Source organism: Conger conger, chromosome 11 (genome assembly GCF_963514075.1).
Source record: "Conger conger chromosome 11, fConCon1.1, whole genome shotgun sequence".
Lineage (NCBI taxonomy): Eukaryota > Metazoa > Chordata > Actinopteri > Anguilliformes > Congridae > Conger > Conger conger.
Window position 1 is genome coordinate 19,899,933 of NC_083770.1, and position 20,212 is coordinate 19,920,144.

Consider the following 20,212-nt stretch of genomic DNA (forward strand, 5'->3'; position numbering starts at 1 on the left):
ATAGGCAACGGGCTTGTATCTGAATTACATTCTTGGAATTCACTTTGATGCAATTAGACACAATTAAACGTCATTGCCGAATACAATTATGCAATGTGCCTCTCTTCCCCTGTCACTCCGCTTGCGGAAATAACTCATTCATTTCGCACTCATAGAGCTCTTCAAAAATTGTGCAGATATGACAGCACAACCCCTTAATTAGACCTGTCATTAACCTACTGACATCCAGACACCCATCACACTCCAAGTGGCAGGATCGGAATATACATTTTAATTCCAGGTTTCTTAGAAGCAGTGGAACCCATGTGATCATGTCAAGAGAGAGTATGTGTTGGGCAGAGAAACTTTAATCCCAGACCTCAGCGTGCGCCTGTACAAGATAATGACATCCCCAATTTCCCTCACTCAACTCCGCTCTCAATCAGCATACAAGGAGACAAGGGCCAGAGTGCACACTGAACGGGATAGTGAGTATGCGCATATGTCTATGTGCGTGTGCGTGTGTGTGTGTGCATGTGCGTGTGCATATGTGTGTGTGTGTGCATGTGTGTGTGTGTGCACGTGTGTGTGTGTGCATGTGTGTGTGTGTGCACGTGTGTGTGTGTGTGTGTGCGTGTGTGTGTGCATATGTGTGTGTGTGTGTGCGCGCGTGTGTGTGTGTGAGTGCACGTGTGTGTGTGTGTGCGTGTGTGTGTGTGTGTGTGTGTGTGTGTGTGCGTGTGTGTGTGTGTGTGCGTGTGTGTGTGTGTGTGTGTGTGTGTGCATATGTGTGTGTGTGTGTGTGTGTGTAAAGGTGCTGTGTGGGAGACTGCCACATTAAAACCCGCCCATAATCCCGTAAGGGGAACTTGCTCCCCACCCACCCAGGAGGGGGATGGTTTCGGGGCCCGTAAGTCTCTCCTGAGGGGTTCCTGAATGAAAGCGTATTACCAAACAGAGATGATAAAAAGATAAAAGAGGCGGGGGCACAAAGGAGGTCTGGGAAAGATGCAGCTGCAGGGTTAGTGGGGTGGGGGTGTGGAACAGGGGGAGGGGGGTCAGGAACTTTCCCCTCAGAGTGGGTGGCAGCCCAAAGTAATTCAGGCTGGGGTCTCCTTGTCCATAATAAATCTTCCCCTTATCCTCTTCCATTCCACTTCCACAGTCCCCAGCTCACAGGAGTACTATAGAACATAACATTGTGTTTAACTGCTCTAGGAAAAAGTTCTGGCAGGTGGATTTCCCCAGCATTCATGGCATCAGTTCTAAGTAGTTCTAAATAGTCGCTCTCCAATATCTCATCCTCAAAGTGATGCTAAAATAGAAAGAGTAAAAAAATAATATACTTAAAATATTCATTTAATATTTATATATCAAGAGGAAGGAATATGTCAATTCAGTGGTGATTGCTGAACCTTACATTTTGAATGCTTTGGCTCTGCCGTACAACAATATAATCCAGGCCTACAGTTCGTATGTGATCCACACCTGGGTGAAATACGTTATTGTTTTGGATTTTTCTAAGCTTTATTGGGCTCAGCTGGTGTATTGAAATCTATGAAACACTCTCAAAATGTGCAAACCCCCAACTTCTGGTCCTCTTGGTTGACTGAGTTGCACCAGGCAAGATAAATCGAGCACAGAAAAGTATCTGCATCCAAAACAATTACGTATTTGACCCAGGACTAATGTGATGCAAGGTTAGACCATGTATTACGGGTGTGAGCCTGTATGGAATATCAGGCCAGTGGGTTTGAGCTCAAACCGAAGGCTGTAATTGGTCGATCTGTGTTTGCGGGCCTATGCAATACAGCGCTGATGTCGCAGAATTATGGGTGCACCTGTCGCCCGCGTCGCCGTGGCGATCTGATGAGGTTAGAGCGTCCACCTGGTGACAGACTGAGGAGGATTAACACACCTTCAGAGCACTGAGCCAGAGAACAGCAGGCAGCAAGGCTCAATGACTGCCACACAAAGGAGTGTGTGTGTCTGTGTGTGTGTGTGTGTGTGTGTGTGAGTGAGTGTGAGTGAGCGTGTGTATGTATGCACACAAATGATTATGTGTGTGTGTCTCCATGCAAGTGTCTGTTCTGCGTGTGTGTCTGAGTGTGTGTGTGAGTGCATCTGTGTGTGGCTGTGCATGTGTGAGTGTGTGTGAGTATGCATGTGTGAGTGAGAGTGTGTACACGCATGTGTGAGTGAGAGTGTGTACACGCATGTGTGCATGTGTGTGTGTGCTCACGCATGTGCTTGTGTGTGTAGGTCTGTGTGTGCATGTGTGTGTATGTCTGTGTGTGCATGTATGTCTGTGTGTGCATGTGTGTGTGTGCTCACGCATGTGCTTGTGTGTGTAGGTCTGTGTGCATGTGTGTGTATGTCTGTGTGTGCATGTGTGTGTATGTCTGTGTGTGCATGTGTGTGTGTGCTCACGCATGTGCTTGTGTGTCTGTGTGTGCATGTGTGCACATGTCTGTGTGTTTGTGTGTGAAATCTGCAGCTAATAGAGAAGATAAAGACAGGATCAAGGAATGTCAGAGAGAGTGAGGGAGGAGTGGAGGAGTGTGGGAAAAAGACAAGGTTGGAGACGGGAACAGAGGAAAGACGGGCCTCCAAAGGGAGGCATGGGGAAAGGATAGATAGAACGAGAGAAAAAAGCAGAACAAGATAGAGGGAAGATAAAGGAGTGTGGGAGAGGAGAGGAGCAGGGAGTCCTGGCAGTGGTTCAGCACACACAGCACCCCCGCCCTGCCCAGAGACACAACACATCCTCCCCACCTGAGGATCACACGCCAGCCCAGCAACGCACGCTGTTTCAGCGCCTACACGTCCACCAGTGCCCCGTAAACCAACCGCTGCCTCACAGAACGGCCAATCAGCACCCCGGAGTTTTCAGGAGAATTTAACAATGTTAAACTGGTGGTGGCTCTGTGTGGGATGGAGCCTGAAACTAGGTGTCTCGCTGTGGTAAATAAAACAAGAGTCCACACACTGCATGAGCTCCAGTATAATGTGAATTTAGTTACACAAAGTAACAATTTGAGCACCCATGAGGCCTGAAATGTTACTTTATGGTGTTAATAAAGTCATGCGATACACTGCAGTAAATATTCGTCTGCAAACAGGATTACAGATCCAGGCTGGGCAAAAGAGGCTGGAATCCTTACAGCCACATCTTCCCCAGACAGCAGGGGTGTCTAACGGCAAGCCTGTACCTACAGTATCTCCATACAGGCACAGCGGCGTGATACGAGCCAGCACAGCAGTCAGTGGATGATGACTCGGCACTATTTGATTCAATGGTGCTAATGTACACAGAGAGTGAGTGTAATGTGCACCCCAGCGCGTATCCCCACATACGTACACAGAGCCAGGCGATGTCAGCGACCGTGTCGGTCTACGGGGGATGACTCAGAACAACACGATTTCGAGGCACTGCTGCTCTGGAGAGCCCCACTCTGTGAGCTGTACAGACAGGCCCACTGCACAGAGCGCTGCTTACAGAAAACCATTAAGAAACCCCAGCCAGCCGCAGGATATCACGCTTGACTAAAACGGGATTAGGAATAACTGCGTTGAAGGCTAGCCAGCATATCTAAACAAACGCTTCCTCAGGAGAGAGGAGGAGTGTGAATTTTCGAAGGATGTATGTTCGCATTCCAGGTGAATAAAAGTTCAAATACACCAAACTGTGTATAAAGGATGACCTGCAAGATGCAAGTGAGTTCCTCTGCCAGGTGAATATATCATATACGGTTATGTAAATTATGGTTGCATCTGCTGCATCATCAAACCTAAAGAAATATCACCCTGCAGGATGTAAATACATCACGATAGCCTCAAAGAAAGCAAACCTGTCTTGGTTGGCAGATTCCAGAACTATTTGACACAAAAGTTTCATTTTTTTGCCAGTGCAGTATGGTTCCACTTTGTTTTTCAACAGTTAATTTTGTACTTGGCATACAACCTGAAATGCAATCACATAATATTTATTAAGCAGCACTATCTTGGCCAATTCACATCCATCTTACTTTGTGCGTCATGGTAGAGAGAGAGAGAGAGAGAGAGAGAGAGAGAGAGAGAAAAACACATTTTCCTGTCTGGTTGCCATTTGTGAGCAGTGGACACCTCCCTTCTATACTGTTCACGAGTCACCCTACACGACCCACACATGTAGAATCAACCACTTACTGACCTGAACCAATCACAGCCGCCTGACCAGTAGAACCGAGCCTTCTGATTGGCTAATTCACACCAAACTGTAGTTCCACCTGCATTGAGGCTCATAAAAACTCATTCTCCCATCATTACTCTCCACCTCACTCTCTGGACTCTCCAACCCCACTCGTGTGGAGAGACTCAGCCGTCTGCTCTGGCTCCTCTAGTGGCCGGACACAAGCACTGCATCCTGTGGACAACAAATTAGCCTGGCGGAGATGTTCATCTTGGAATGCACTCAAACCTGAGGAGGAAACCAACCCACCCCCTTTAAGGAAGTTCACCGGTACAGACAGGAAAACAGGCTAAAAGTTTCTTTTTTGTTTTGCTTTTCGTGGCAGTGGAAACACTCGATCTGTTAGGATATGGCCTCCGGGTCAGGGTAGAGAAATAAATAGCAATCAGAGGAGGGAGAGGACACAAACACCAGAGCCCAAGAGGGTACAGAGTGTCTTTGTCATGGACAGTTAAAGTACAGAAAGCGGTTCTACCTTTACTTGGTGTTTTTTCAGGGGACAAAACTGATAAATCAGGCCCCCACTCTGTCTGACCTGGAACCTGAACTGGTGTACTTTGGTCAAGATGCATCACTGGAACAAATGGCAACAGACATAGAAATGTAATGGGAACAATCACAATGTCGGTGGCACAAAGGAACATATAAGAAATGACGGAACATTATTTGATCAACTAAGAAACACCACCTGTTAGTTGCTGTATGGGAAGAGACATGACAAAGAACTAGCAAAGGGATGGACAACTGGCAACAGCAGTAGGTTATTTGTGTGGATGGCTGAACGTGTCTCAACAGATCTAGTCTCAATTATTATTTCTGAGTCATCATATATAGGTTGCTCATACTCTTTGTGTATGTAAAGAAGGACAGCCAATCATGCGGAGGCTGAGGGACAGCTTGTCACAACGGGTTAATCTTGGGTTCTGGCGGCTCGCCACCAGGCAGCCAATCAGAGCGAGCCATTCGCCAACATTCTCCGGTACTACGGTAAGCTGGCTTAACCTTTAGGGTCCCACACGGTGACAAGATTAGAGGCCCATGCAGTTTGCCTGCAGGAGGAAGCCGGTTATTTTTTTCTTGTTTCTTTGATAGCGTTAGCATTATCCACGGTGACTCTGCTACCTGCTGTCCACTGCAGAATCAACAGGACAGCGCAAACCTTCCGGCTACGAGACGGAGGTGAGTCCACTGGCACATAGTCTCACAGCTCCTACTGTCAGAAATCCGTGAAGAGCTTTGCTCTGCAGTCCCTTAGTCCAAATGTGCGTGTGTGTGTGTGTGTGTGTGTGTGAGTGTGAGTGTGTGTGTGTGTGAGTGTGTGTGTGAGTGTACGTGTGTGTGTGTGAGTGTGTGTGTGTGTGTGGCAGCCTCCAGAGCCGAACCCCGTTCGCCCAGCAGGACACTGTGTGATAAACAGTCTGCTCCTCAGATAATATCTTCAGGGCACAAGACAGAAAAACAGTCTAAGAAGAATGTCAGAAAACTTCAAAAGTTTACTTCACCCCACCCCCACCGCTTGCCCTGACCCTGCTGGAGTGTGACACCACCTTGACCCCCCACTGGGGAATCATGGGGAAAACATGACATCACCCCCTGGCTGAGTCTGAAATGAGTTATATCACTATTTGGAACAGAAAACACCCTCTGTCTTTCAACGCATCAGAAACAAAGAGGCTTTTCACAGTCCACACTGCTCTTTCACTCCACTCCAGGCTCAGAGAACCTGCTTCTTAATGCTGGAAGACGCGGCTGTTACCGCCAGCCCACGGCCTCCCCCCTGCTCCTACAGCTGGGCATGGTCCAATCACCTGCCCCAGGGCATGTGACAGACAGCAGAGGGGTGACGCCCCTGTACCCACGATGCCCACTGTCCCGCTGGGTCCAGGGAAGGCACCAGGGCAGGGGGGTGAGTAAGGTGGGACTGGGGCGAGCAGGGCTGGGCAGAGAGGCCAGCCCTTAACACTGCAAGGCTTTGTTTACTGTAACAGGTCTTTTTCCTTTTCCACTTCTCCCCCCTTCCGCTGGTTCTCTGGAGCGAGGGATGCCAGGAGGGCCCTGCCAGGAGAGCAGCTCCTTCCAAATTACAGGCCCTGAGGTCTGACGCAGGCTTTCCTGAGAACCCGCCCAGCAATTACTGCTCCATGTGCAGCGTGCAGGACCACAGCTGTCTGAGACACACACACAGACAGACACACACACACACACACACACTCACACAACCTCTCCCCCTCTGACATTTTACACACAGACACACACACATACAAGTGCAGTGCGCAGGACTACAGCTGTCTGAGACACACACACACACACACACACACATGTGCAGTGTGCAGGACCACAGCTGTCTGAGACACACACACACACACACACACACACACACACACACACTCACATGTGCAGTGTGCAGGACCACAGCTGTCTGAGACACACACACACACACATACACACACACACAAGTGCTGTGTGCAGGACTACAGCTGTCTGAGACACACACACACACACACACTCGCACACACGCTCACATGTGCAGCGTGCACGACCACAGCTGTCTGAGACACACACACACACACACACACACACACGTACACATACTCACTCACACGGGCAGCGTGCAGGACCACAGCTGTCTGAGACAAACACGGACACAACCTCTCCCCCTCTCACATTTTACACACACACACACAAGCTGAGATACCCACGCGCAGACACACGCTTGTGCACACACATGCAAACACACATGCTGACACACACCCTCGCACACACACACCGATGCATGCACATGCATACACACACATACACACACATATGTACGCACACACTTGCACATGCACGCATGCACACACTCGCACATGCACGTACACACACAGACACAAACAATTGCGCACACATGCAAGCTTACTCCATCTCTCAGAAGCTTACATAAACACACAAATGTGCACCTTCAAAGACACATACACACACACACTGCAAAGTTCGTATCTAATGTCAATTTCACAGAAATTTTGGAGAGAAACATGATGGACTGTGAACAGAGTGTTCTGTTGTTTGTATTTTTTTCCTTTAACAAGCCCGTTTTTATGAGGGAATATGAGGCCACACTTATTCCAGTCAGCACATTAAAAACACATTTTCATTAATACTTTTTAGAAGTAAATATTTTTTCACATTTCGAAGTTAGAAAAACATTCAGGTGAGGACACAAACGGCGAGTGTTAGCGGGTGAAAGGAGTCATTATCGCGGCTGCCGTGGGCGGGTGGAGCAGTGGCGGGCGGCGGTCTGTGCCCGGGCGGTTCCCTCAACACTCCTGACGGTGTTTTTCAAAGGAAGCCGGCCTAGGCCGACGCATTCCGCTGGATCCCACGGACAGAGCCGCCATTCAGCCTCGCTGCCGACCGCGGCTCCCACACAGAGCCCCTTTCTCCCCCGCACTGCTGCAGCACAGACTGTGCACTATGAACTGCCTGGGCCGCACACACACGCGCTAATGCTAACGCGCTTACACATACCCACATGCCTTTACCCATACACAAGCGCTAACGCTAACGCGCTTACACATACCCACATGCCTTTACCCATACACAAGCGCTAACGCTAACGCGCTTACACATACCCACATGCCTTTACCCATACACAAGCGCTAACGCTAACGCGCTTACACATACCCACATGCCTTTACCCATACACAAGCGCTAATGCTAACATGCTTACACATACCCACATGCCTTTACCCATACACAAGCGCTAACGCAAACACGCTTACACATACCCACACGCCAATGCCCATACACAAGCGCTAACGCTAACACGCTTACACATATCCACACGCCAGTACCCATACACAAGCACTAATGCTAACGCTCTTACACATATCCACATGCCTTTACCCATACACAAGCGCTAACGCGCTTACACATATCCACACGCCTGTACCCATATACAAGCGCTAACGCTACCATTCTTACACATACCTACACGCCAATACCCATACACAAGCGCTAATGCTAACGCGCTTACACATACCCACACGCCAATACCCATACACAAGCGCTAACGTGCTTACACATACCCACAGGCCTGTACCCATACACAAGCGCTAATGCTAACACGCTTACACATACCCACATGCCAGTACCCATACACAAGCGCTAATGCTAACACGCTTACACATACCCACAGGCCTGTACCCATACACAAGCGCTAATGCTAACACGCTTACACATACCCACACGCCAATACCCATACACAAGCGCTAACGCTAACACGCTTACACACACCAGTACCAATATACAAGTGCTAACGCTACCATGCTTACACATACCCACAGGCCTGTACGCACACACAAGCGCTAATGCTAACACGCTTACACATACCCACAACTCAGTACCCACACAAGCACAAAAGCTAACACGCATATACTTAAAGCACAAACACTGCATAGCCTACATGCAAACACTGTCTGGACTGCACACACAAGCACTTGTAGGGAAAATTCACGGAACAAGAGATCTCCCTCCTAATCATGATAATCAATCACAAGTCAAAATCAGACTCAACCCTAATGAGCAAGCTGGTTCCTCCAGAACTCTTAATGATTCATGCTAAAAGTGTATCAATGTGGCCTGTAATCAATATATCACATATACGCTGCCTGTTATCAAATCAACATTAAATACAGCTGAGCTTATGAAAACGCAAGAAACCACAGTGTCAACTGTAGAAATGAAAGCAAAGAATGCATCAGGCTAAAGAACTGCATTCACTCACTTAGACGAGAATAATGATTTTGTTTAGTATGCCTGTATATTTTCAATGATTCACTGCTGATAAGTTTGTGTTAGAAGCGCATAAGTGACCCGCATGTAACCTGAGTTCAATGAAATGATTTATATACTCCGAAAAGTACTGCATTGGAAAGTACAAAATAGCACCGTGTATTGCATAATTCCTATTTTAATGGTTCCTTTTTGTTAAAAAACAGCTTACAAAGCAAGATGTCTTGTATGCCTGTTCAATGTAATAAAAGCATTTATTTTTAAGAGGTAAATTGGGTGATTCTCCACCATGGTGTTGGTACCGAGGAGTACTAAATCATTGTAGCGCAGCCAAGGTCAGCTGGTGTTCTTAGGAATGTTTTAGGAGGAGTCATGATAAGAACAGTGCATAAAATGGGTGTAAAAGTGACATTTGAGTTTCGATTCTGCAGAGTTGAAACGGCTTTGGTGCACTTGTGCAAATAAAGTCTGATTTTTCTGAAGAGCTTGCTGCCGTGGTGTCTTTTCCCTCGTGAAGTTATTTTACTACAAATTGGAGATTGGACTTTGAATTCTGTCGTTTCCTAGCCACGACATTTTGGGGGCTCGTCCGGGATACGAAAAAGGGATTGCTGAAGATCCCGGCGCCTGGAGACAGGGCGGAGGGTACTAGCCCCTTGAAAGCTGCGCAGCCTATCAAAAGGTGAGAGTATTTAACTCCTTGTGTTTCAGATTGGGGTGCTGTCCCTTCTGACTTCCTCTCCCTGATGCCAGAAGCGAAATCCTCTCGTATAACTAACCTGGCAACTAACACCAAAAACTGAGGGAGAGAAGGCGGACGAGCTCTCCAGGAAACGCGCGCAGTGAACCGTGAGTGAATTGAGTGTGGTGCGACGTCATAAAATTATGCTGAAAAGTGTTTGTTGAAGCAGAACTAATATTAAATCTGACGGTACATTGTTACTGTTGCCTGAAGGTATATTGTTGCTGCTAACGGTTTAAGCTGTTGATGTTGTAGAGGTGCCAGGGACTTGGGAGGAGAGACACCCAAGAAGGGCCGCCGGCAAAAAGCGTGTTGGGTAAACACTGTCCTCTGAGGTGTGATTTAAGAGAAAATTGCCGGTAAGAAAACTACTGTTAAGTTGTGCTGATGCTTAGACACTTGTGCTTGAGCAAATATAATGTGGTACTGAGGAAACAAGGGTAAAAATCGCTAAAATCGTGATTTGATAAACTAAGTAAAGAAACGGGAAGTGTGTATAAAATATAAACGGGAGAAAAATACAATAAAGGTGAAATATATAATAATATACATAATAATATAAAAGTATTAAGGGCAATATATAATAATGGAAAAGGGAAAGAAAACGCCAGTTGAGATAATCACGGGGGTGTATCCTAAATGTAAACAGGAGATAGAAGCTATCTCCGATAAGTGGACAAAAAGAACTAAGAAAATGGTGACAAAATGGCCTAAAGGTGGCACGTTTGATAGAGAAATATGCAACCAGATGGGAGGGGTAATAGCAAATTATAAACCGGGAGATAAAACACAAATAAGACAACAGAAAAGGGAACAGGAAAAAGCGATCCTAGGGTGGTTCAGATCCATTTCTCTAGAAAAAGGTATAAGGGTGGGAAGAGATCAGTACTACAATCCGGAGTACTCAGAACAACACAAAGTCCATATAATACGCCGTTGCTGCCTGTGCGAAAAGCAGATGGGGAAAAATGGAGATTGGTTCATGATCTGAGAGCAGTAAATGATGTAGTGCAAGACATGGCAACAGACGTGCCTAACCCTCATACTTTGTTAACCAATGTTCCTCACACTGCAAAATGGTTTACTGTAATAGACCTGTGTTCTGCCTTTTTTAGCATTCCATTGGCAGAACAGTGCCAAGAGCTGTTCGCCTTTACCTTTGAAAACCAACAATATACATACAACAGAATGCCGCAGGGGTTTAAAAATTTGCCGCATGTGTTTAACGAAGTGTTAAAAGATGACTTGGACCTCGAAAGTGTGGTGTTGCAATATGTTGATGACTTATTATTATGTGCAGACACAAAGGAAAAGTGCACAAATGACAGCATGAAGCTGCTGGAGAAACTGGCCGAGGGGGGACACAAAGTGTGGCTGTGCTCTCAGGAGGTGGAGTACTTGGGAAGGGTAATCTCGGCTGGCGGTAAGATAATGTCAAATAAACAGTTGGAAACAATAACGCAAATTCCACAACCAGACAGTGGGACAAATTATGACATTTTTGGGAATGATGGGGTTTAGCATGGATTGGGTGGAAGGGTACTCTGAAAAAATGCAACCATTGAGAAACATGACAAAAGAGGTAGGGCAAGAAAAACTGTCAAACAAATTAACATGGAATGTTAATCAACACCTCCCTCTCTTCCGGCACCATGCCCTCTTCCCTGAAGAGGGCCAGAGTCACTCCCCTGCTCAAAAAACCCCTCTGCTCTGAGCAACTACTGGCCTGTCTCTCTTCTTCCCAAGACTCTGGAACGGGCAGTCTGCTCCCAACTGTCCACTTATCTTCTGTCCAACCAGTCCGGTTTCAAGAGTGGCCACTCCACTGAGACCGCCCTGCTCGCGGTCACTGAGGCACTCCACTCTGCTAAAGCCAAATCCCTCTCCTCTGTCCTCATCTTCCTCGACCTGTGTCGGCCGCCTTCGATACAGTCAACCATGAGATCCTTCTCTCATCGCTGACTGGGATGGGTGTCATAGGATCTGCACTCGCTTGGTTTTCCTCCTACCTCTCTGGTCGCTCCTACCAGGTGACTTGGAGGGGCTCAGTCTCTGACCCTCACCCCCTACAAACTGGAGTCCCGCAGGACTCAGTTCTTGGTCCTCTCCTCTTCTTGCTATACACTATATCTCTTGGTTCTGTTATCTCTTCCCATGGCTTTTCTTATCACTCTTACGCCGATGATACCCAACTCTTAATTTCCTTCCCCCCCGATACCCAGGTCACCACACAGATCTCTGCCTGCTTGGCTGATATCTCTGCGTGGATGACTTCCCACCACCTGAAGCTTTACCTTGCCAAAACTGAGCTTCTCTACATCCCGGCTAAGTCCTCTCCGTCAATCGACCTCTCACTGACTGTTGAGGACTTTGTAGTTTCCTCCTCCCGTACGGCAAAGAATCTTGGGGTATCTCTTGATAACTGCCTCACCCTGGCTCCACAAGTATCCTCCACTGCCAGAACCTGCAGGTTCTTTCTGTACAATATACGCCGTATCTGTCATCTCCTGACGGAGAAAGCCACCCAGCTCCTAGTCCAGGCGCTCGTCATTTCCCGCCTGGATTACTGCAACTCCCTCTTAGCCGGTCTCCCAGCGTGTGCCATCAAGCCCCTCCAGCTGGTCCAGAATGCTGCAGCCCGCCTGATCACCAGTCAGCCCAGGTCGGCGCATGTCACCCCGCTTCTCATTGGCCTCCACTGGCTTCCTATTGCCGCACGCATCCGATTCAAGGCCCTAGTGTTGGCATTTCAGGCTGCTAATAGGACTGCCCCACCTTACATACAATCCTTGATCACTCCCCAGCTAGACCACTCCGGTCTGCCAGCTCTGGTCGCCTTATGGTTCCCTCACTACGAGCACCTGGCAGTCGAGCTGCACGTTCACCCCTGTTTTCCGTTCTGGTTCCTCAGTGGTAGAATGACTTGCCTACCACTGTCAGGACAGCAGAATCCCTAATCACTAAAAACACACCTTTTCAAACTCTACCTTAGTCTTCCCTCCTGATTTCCCCCGCCCCCCTTTCTGATATCCCTATCCCTCGTCTAACCTAAAAAAATAAAAAATAAAAATAAAAATTGCACTTATGATGACTATATGTTTAAAACAGCACTTCCTATGTATTTTCCTAGTTATGGATGTGATGCTTTGACTTGTGGAAGAACCTATGCACTTGTAAGTCGCTTTGGATTAAAAGCGTCTGCCAAATGACTAAAATGTAATGTAAATGGAATGTAGATGCGGAGATAGCCTTTAGATGCATTAAGTTGATGCAAGCACCCGCACTGGCGTTACCTGATTATGAGAAACCGCTTGACCTGTACATAACAACTAAAAAGGGATATATTACAGCTATACTAATGCAAGAAACATATGTGGGCAAAAGAAAAGCAGGGCATATTATAGCGCTAAATTGGATGGAGTTGCTTCTGCCTTTCCTCCATGTTACCAGGATCTGGCAGGTATCTGGGAAGCCTACCAGAAGGCAGTTTCGATCACCATGGGGTACCCAGTAAGAATATACACGCACCATAAAGTTGTTGAAATGTTAGATTAGGCTAAATTTGTGCTGACACCTGCTAGAATACATAATTATCAAATGCTGTTAGCATACCCAGACATTACAGTTGTCAAGTGTAACACAGTAAATCCAGCAGAATATGTCCCATCGCCGGGCGATGAGACACCCCATGAGTGTGTCCCAGAAAGCAAAGAGTTCATGAAATTACGAGATGATTTAAAAACAGAACCGTTACAGCAGGAGGATAAAAGAACTGTGTTTGTAGATGGGTCCAGGTACTTGGACCACAGGGGAATACATGCGGGGTTCGCAGTGGTGGAGAAACGAGGTGCCGAATGGGTGACATTGGAAGCGGAGAGAAGTCCTCAGCCGTGCTCAGCACAGTTAGCAGAGCTAAAAGCCCTAACCAGAGCATGTGAATTAATGGCAGGGCAAGACGCAGAAATATATACTGATTCAGCATATGCCCATGGTGTGTGTCATTTCTTCGGAGCAGTGTGGAAAACCCGAGGTTTTCAAAAAACGGATGGCACAGATATACAGCATAAGGAGCAGATTCTGGAGTTAATATTGGCAATGTTGAAACCAAAACGGTTGGCGATAGTCAAATGTCAGGGTCATAAAAAGGGAAACGATTTCGTAGTTGTGGGCAATAATAAGGCTGATGAGGTTGCAAGGCAAGCCTCAGGAAGTAAATCTGCGTTAATTGCACCAACAGTGGTATTACATTCGCAGCCAACTCTAGCCCATGTAAAGGAAATGCAACAGGAGCCGACTGATGGGGAAAAAACAGAGTGGGCAAGGAGAGGGGCTAAGCAAGGCGAGGATGAGTTATGGAGAAATGCGAAAGGATTGCTTGTGGTTCCGATGCCGCTACTAACCCTACTAATCAGCGAAGTGCATGGGCATGATCATTGTGCACAGGGACAGGTAATGAGGAATATTAAAAAGCAAGGGTTCTGGTCCCAATACTTGCAAAATCGATTAGACTATCAGTTGAGCCTGTGTGAAATATGTGCAAAGAATAACATACGGAAGCCATTGACAGCACCTACTGGCCACATGCCAATGCCAGAAGGACCCTTTACACACCTTATGATGGATTACGTAGACATGATACATAAGGTAAGAGGCAAAAGGTACATGTTGGTAATCATAGATCGGTTTAGCCGATGGGTGGAAGCCATTCCTTCTAAAGACCAAGGGGCAGGAACTGTGGTAAAGTTTCTGGTAAATGAGGGAATACCAAGGTTTGGCATACCGGTGACAATAAGTTCTGACAATGGTCCCACATTCGTGGGACATGTGCTAAAACAGGTCATGCAGGCTTTAAGAATAAGGCAAAGGTATGGGTGTGTATATCATCCTCAGTCACAGGGCATGGTGGAGAGAGTAAACGGGATCATTAAGGCAAAGGTAAACAAAATATGTCAAGACACAAACCTGAATTGGGTCGATGCACTGCCGTTAGCATTAATGTGCTATAGGAGCCAGGAAAGTAGGATCACCCACCTTAGCCCTCATGAGATGGTGACGAGGAGGAGGATGCCAATTCCCCAAATAAGAGGACAGACAGAAGGCCCTCCCTTAGAGGAGCTAGACTTAGGACTATGACAGTATATGCAACAACTCTCTGCCATTCACCGAATTATATTTGAGCAGGAGCAGTCCAGAGAACCAGAACCAGAACCAGCAGCAGAGGACCAGCCGGTGCAACCTGGGGACTTGGTGTACATCAGACGATTCCAACAGAGGTGGAACGAAGAACGACGAGAAGGTCCTTTTCGAGTGACTCGAACTTCTCCAACAGCTCTTCAAGTCGCAGGTAGTGTGCTAGATAGGGGAGTAGACAAAGCGGAAGATATTCCTGAGGAAGAAGATGACCCAGGAGAAGGGCCTAGTCGCATGTCTCCTCTTGACATTAGTCCTCCAGAATAACCTGGGGGGAATGACAGCGATCACTCTGGGGAACTTGAACCTGACGAGCTTCCACGAGATATGGCAGAAATGGGAGACATTGTTGATAAAATCTTTGGGGGAGATAATACAGGGGAACATGACACAGGGGAACGGGACACTGGGCAATTCGACACAGGGAGGAGATGTATTGGGGATCGTAGAGGCATTGAAACAATTGATTTCTCAAGTTTGGAAGAAGACTAACGAAACCAGCTGGTTGGGGGCTGACAATGGCACGGTGTACAAACTAATACGGGAAACTCTGGAATAAATCAATAGAGAGACTGAGGGATAGTGTTGATAGGCTGTGCAATAATAGCAGTAGCACCCCTAGGAATAGCAGTGGGAATAAAATTTGTAGGACCAAAAGAAAAGGGAATAGAAGTTGCAATTCTGATAATGTTGGTAGTGGTAATATTTATATGCTGCCTGTTATCAAATCAACATTAAATACAGCTGAGCTTATGAAAACGCAAGAAACCACAGTGTCAACTGTAGAAATGAAAGCAAAGAATGCATCAGGCTAAAGAACTAGATTTACTCACTTAGAAGAGAATAATGATTTTGTTTAGTATGCCTGTATATTTTCAATGATTCACTGCTGATAAGTTTGTGTTAGAAGTGCATAAGTGACCCGTGTGTAACCTGAGTTGAATAAAATGATTTATATACTCCGAAAAGTACTGTATTGGAAAGTACAAAATAGCACCGTGTTTTGCATAATTCCTATTTTAAAAAACAGCTTACAAAGCTAGATGTCTTGTATGCCTGTTCAATGTAATTAAAGCATTTATTTTTAAGAGGTAAATTGGGTGATTTTCCACCATGGTGTTGGTACCGAGGAGTACTAAATCATTGTAGCGCAGCCAAGGTCAGCTGGTGTTCTTAGGAATGTTTTAGGAGGAGTCATGATAAGAACAGTGCATAAAATGGGTGTAAAAGTGACATTTGAGTTTCGATTCTGCAGAGTTGAACCGGCTTTTTCGCTTCCCAGCCACGACACACTAACCCTAGAGCACGCACACAAACACACACCGCCTGGACTGCATACACAAGCGCTAATGCTACCCGAGGCACACACACACACAGCCAGGGCACATATACTTACAGCACACTTAAAACTCCATTACTTCCAGTTACCAGCAGTCAAATGTTCAGTTAGAGATTACAAGATTACAACCACATACATTTGTGATCTTACACCTTGAAGGGTTAAAGCAAAAACACCAAGTGTGTATGCTAACACCAACATTTGCACAGGAATGTTGCGGATACGTTGAGTCTCTCTTTCTATGTACTACCCACTGCACCCCACACCGTATTACCGTGGACTGTATGCACATTCTTAACACACCTCACTGCACACACACTTGCAGCGCAGACAAGAGGCATGCAAGCTGTACACACACCCAGACTCCAACCAGGACAGTTACTAGTGGCACCACGCACAGAGGAGCAAACTGAACAGACACGAGCACAAAACAAATGAAAGCGTAACAGTGACAAACTAACGCGCACTGGGGAGGGTGCAAACAAACCTAAAAAAGTGTGTTTAACTCTTCGTTCCATCTCTCCGGTGAAAGGCCTGTGAGGCTCTTTACCGACCCTGGAGCCGCTCCACAGCTGGGTCTACAGAGGAAGAAGAGCAGGCCTCAGCGCTCACTGTGGATCACTGCCACTTCCTGTCTGCGCATTCCGTCTGCACTGCACTTCCTGCACCCGACCCGTCCCCCTGCATCGGGAGACGGTGATGCTGAGGTCACTGCACAGCTGCCCCAGGTGTCACTCATTACACTAGCAGTGCCCTTATTCCGGAAGGCTCGCACACACGCACACGCGCACACACACAAATGCATGCACGCATTCACGAATGCATACATGCAAACAAACACACACGGAAAGGCACACACAGGTATACCGCATGATTTCGCTTTACATTAAACTTTGTTTAATGATAGTTCTGCTGGGTATGGATTTGCTGCCATACGCTTGCGGAGGAACTTATGCACTACTTGTACTGTCAGTCGCTTTGGATTAAAATGTCAGTTAAGGGACTAAAATGTAAATCTAAGTGGGCTCTTAAAATGTAGATGGAGCAGAGGACAAAGGTAACCTCTAGGTGATGTGTCCTGGGGGGGATGTCTAACCCCCTCCAAATACAGGCCCTATTTTTAAAGCAGCGGGTCACAGCTGAGGTATGATTCGGGGCCGGCGGGGGAATACGCTCCCCTGCTGGACAGCTGAGTATCCCCCCACCACAGCTCTGTGTGGGGTGATGAGGTCATGCCCCGCTGAGGCCCCCCCGCGCCCCAAATTCCTCTATCAGCCGCAGAGACTCTCTCTGCTCAAGCTCCTTAGCAAAGCTGGCATGACACTGTGTTACCCTGGGCCTTCAGAGGGGACAGCAAGCAGGCAGACTGGGGCACAGGAACACACACACACATGCATGGTCAGACACACACACATGCATGGTCACACACACACACACACACACACACACATTACATAACAAGGTATTTAGCAGACACTCTTAACCAGAGCAACGTACAACGAAGTGCTGATCGAACACAGGGACAACTGTGAAGAGGACCCTAGAGAACAGTACTAGTGTGACCATACAGATACAATTGGAACCCTTGAAGAATACACACATATACACGCATTGGTCAGACACGGACACATACAGAACAAACAGACACACACACAGCCTGCATTAGCGGTGGTTTGATAACGGACTGGCGGGATGAGGTGGAAGTGGTCCCCACTTTGTCTTCGATGTGCTGATTTTGTGGGGCCCTGCCCTCCGGAGACACTGCCAATGTTTTCCGGGGAAGGGGTGCAATTAATCCCCTCAAACGCTCCCAGTGCCCCGCGGCTCTCGATCTGTCTCATCTTTCATCGGTGACAACAACAACAGCGACATAAGTGGGGGGGAGGGGCCCAGGCCCAGACCCTGCCCACTGGAAGCCCCTGCTGAGAAGGTCAAAGCCCTGAGGCCAGGTCTGAAAGGCTCAGATCCCCGATCCACCCCACTGGGGCAATACTCCCAGCCTCAATAAAAACACACCTCAGGGGACTCTTACACAACACCGCCCAGGGAAGGTGTATGGTTGGACGTAACAGGGCCTCTGGCTTGCCATCTGTCTGCTGACTCCAGCTCCCAACTCATTCCCCAGCCAGGCTTTTCCTGGATGCTCAAAATGCAGAGGTTCCAAAAATGTAAATGAAAACCTGAAGGCAGTTTGAATAGAACAGCCCCAGGACCAGGAGGAAAACTTTGCTAAATCAAGAGAGCAAGAGGCAGGAGAGTCAAATCCCAACAAGTCAGGATTGTAGACACGGTACTCTTAAATTACATTACATTACATTATTGGCATTTGGCAGACGCTCTTAACCAGAGCGATGTACATTTGTTTAGACTAAGCAGGAGACAATCCTCCCCTGGAGCAATGCAGGGTTAAGGGCCTTGCTCAAGGGCCCAACGGCTGTGCGGATCTTATTGTGGCTACACCAGGATTAGAACCACCAACCTTGGGTGTCCCAGTCATTTACCTTAACCACTACGCTACAGGCCACCCCTAAATAATTCCTAAAATGTCATACTAACAGCATTACCCCAGTTAAAGTGTTCAGACACTGTTACTGGAATGTTCTGTCAATGTTATAAAATTGCCAAAACATGGCAGCAAGATTGTGAGAAAGCTGGGATGTCACTGAAGGCACCAGAACTCACTCAGTTCATTAGACACTAGCGGACAGTTTCCGTGTAAAGGATTTAAAGGGTTGCGTACCTAAGCGTTCTCGCTGCTCACTTCCTCTGAAACACATTTTACGGCCCTTGGTCACAGACAGGCTAACGATAGCCAGGGGGGAGAAAGTGCCCAGCTGGACTTTAAGTGCAGCCTGCGAGGAGCTTCCTCCCCCAAGAAGGGGAAACTTACTGGCCTGTCACTCTCACCTAGCCGTCAATCATTCCCAGTGGTCGCCCGGCAGCAGGGAGAGAGTCATGTCCTGGGGTGAGGTCATGGCTAGCCTCTTGCCCTTTTCCGAACATTTCCCCTGCAAGTCAGGGGCATGCTGGGAATTCCTGTTTCCCTGCAACAAAGCTTTACTAACGCTCACGTCAAGGGAGCTAAGCACTCGGGTTTTATGAACGACAGAGGCGCAATAAACATTTTCCAGGAGGGGAAAAAAAGGTGCAGAGAACACGGTCAACTCCTGTTTTAAAACAGGCTTTAAAAACATTTGAACAGAAACACGAGTGGCTCAAAGTGAGAGGCCTTGAAATTACGAGGAGGCTCTTTCTAGGTGGCTCAAAACCACAACTGCGTTTTATTTTCTTTGTATAATGTTGCTACACTGAGCACAAGCTAAGGAATGCAGTCACATAGGATGGGAGGAATGCAACTCATTCTCATTAGGCTTGCGTTTGGGTTTATTTTTGTTTTTGTTAGTTAAAGTCCCAAACAGCAGTCCCTTTCAGGGCCCTGTTCCACAAAGCAGGATTACTGAATTGGCTGGATAACTGCACCGACGTTGGGAAGGACTGAAGTAAAAAGAGATGTTCCGGGTCTTTCTCAGCGTGGTTATTCAGCATGGTTATTCAGTAACCCTGCTTTGTGAAATACCCCGCTGAAGTCTTCTGAGCCAGCATCAGCGTATTGACGAGCAGGGCTGGGGTATGCAGAGGGAGGGGCAGGCACATGGGCAGAAGATGACTGGTCAGGACCATGGACTGTAGATACAATAGGGGCTGAGTACCTGGTACGTGGCCCACTGACTATCCACGGGCTTGTGAAAATCGTTTTGAAACCACAGAAGTATACCGCCACCGCAATGTTGTACAATTTGGAGCCAGAGACTGTGCAGTAGGGAAGCTGAATGCAGTGTGTGAGAGAGAGTGACTCAGTACTGATGCAATCTGCCACTGATTCATCCACAAAGTAATGTGAGCAAAATTCAGGAAATGAGCATCAAAAACATTTGCCACACATGTATCCCCAGGGCTC

At 47.4% G+C, this 20,212-nt stretch overlaps 1 protein-coding gene across 4 annotated transcripts in view; it reads right to left on the minus strand.

Moving 5' to 3' along the window:
* The window catches only part of rtkna (rhotekin a), an 84,594-nt gene that overhangs the window by 40,107 nt on the left and 24,275 nt on the right, over positions 1-20,212 (minus strand). The gene's annotated exons all lie outside the window — the stretch shown is intronic.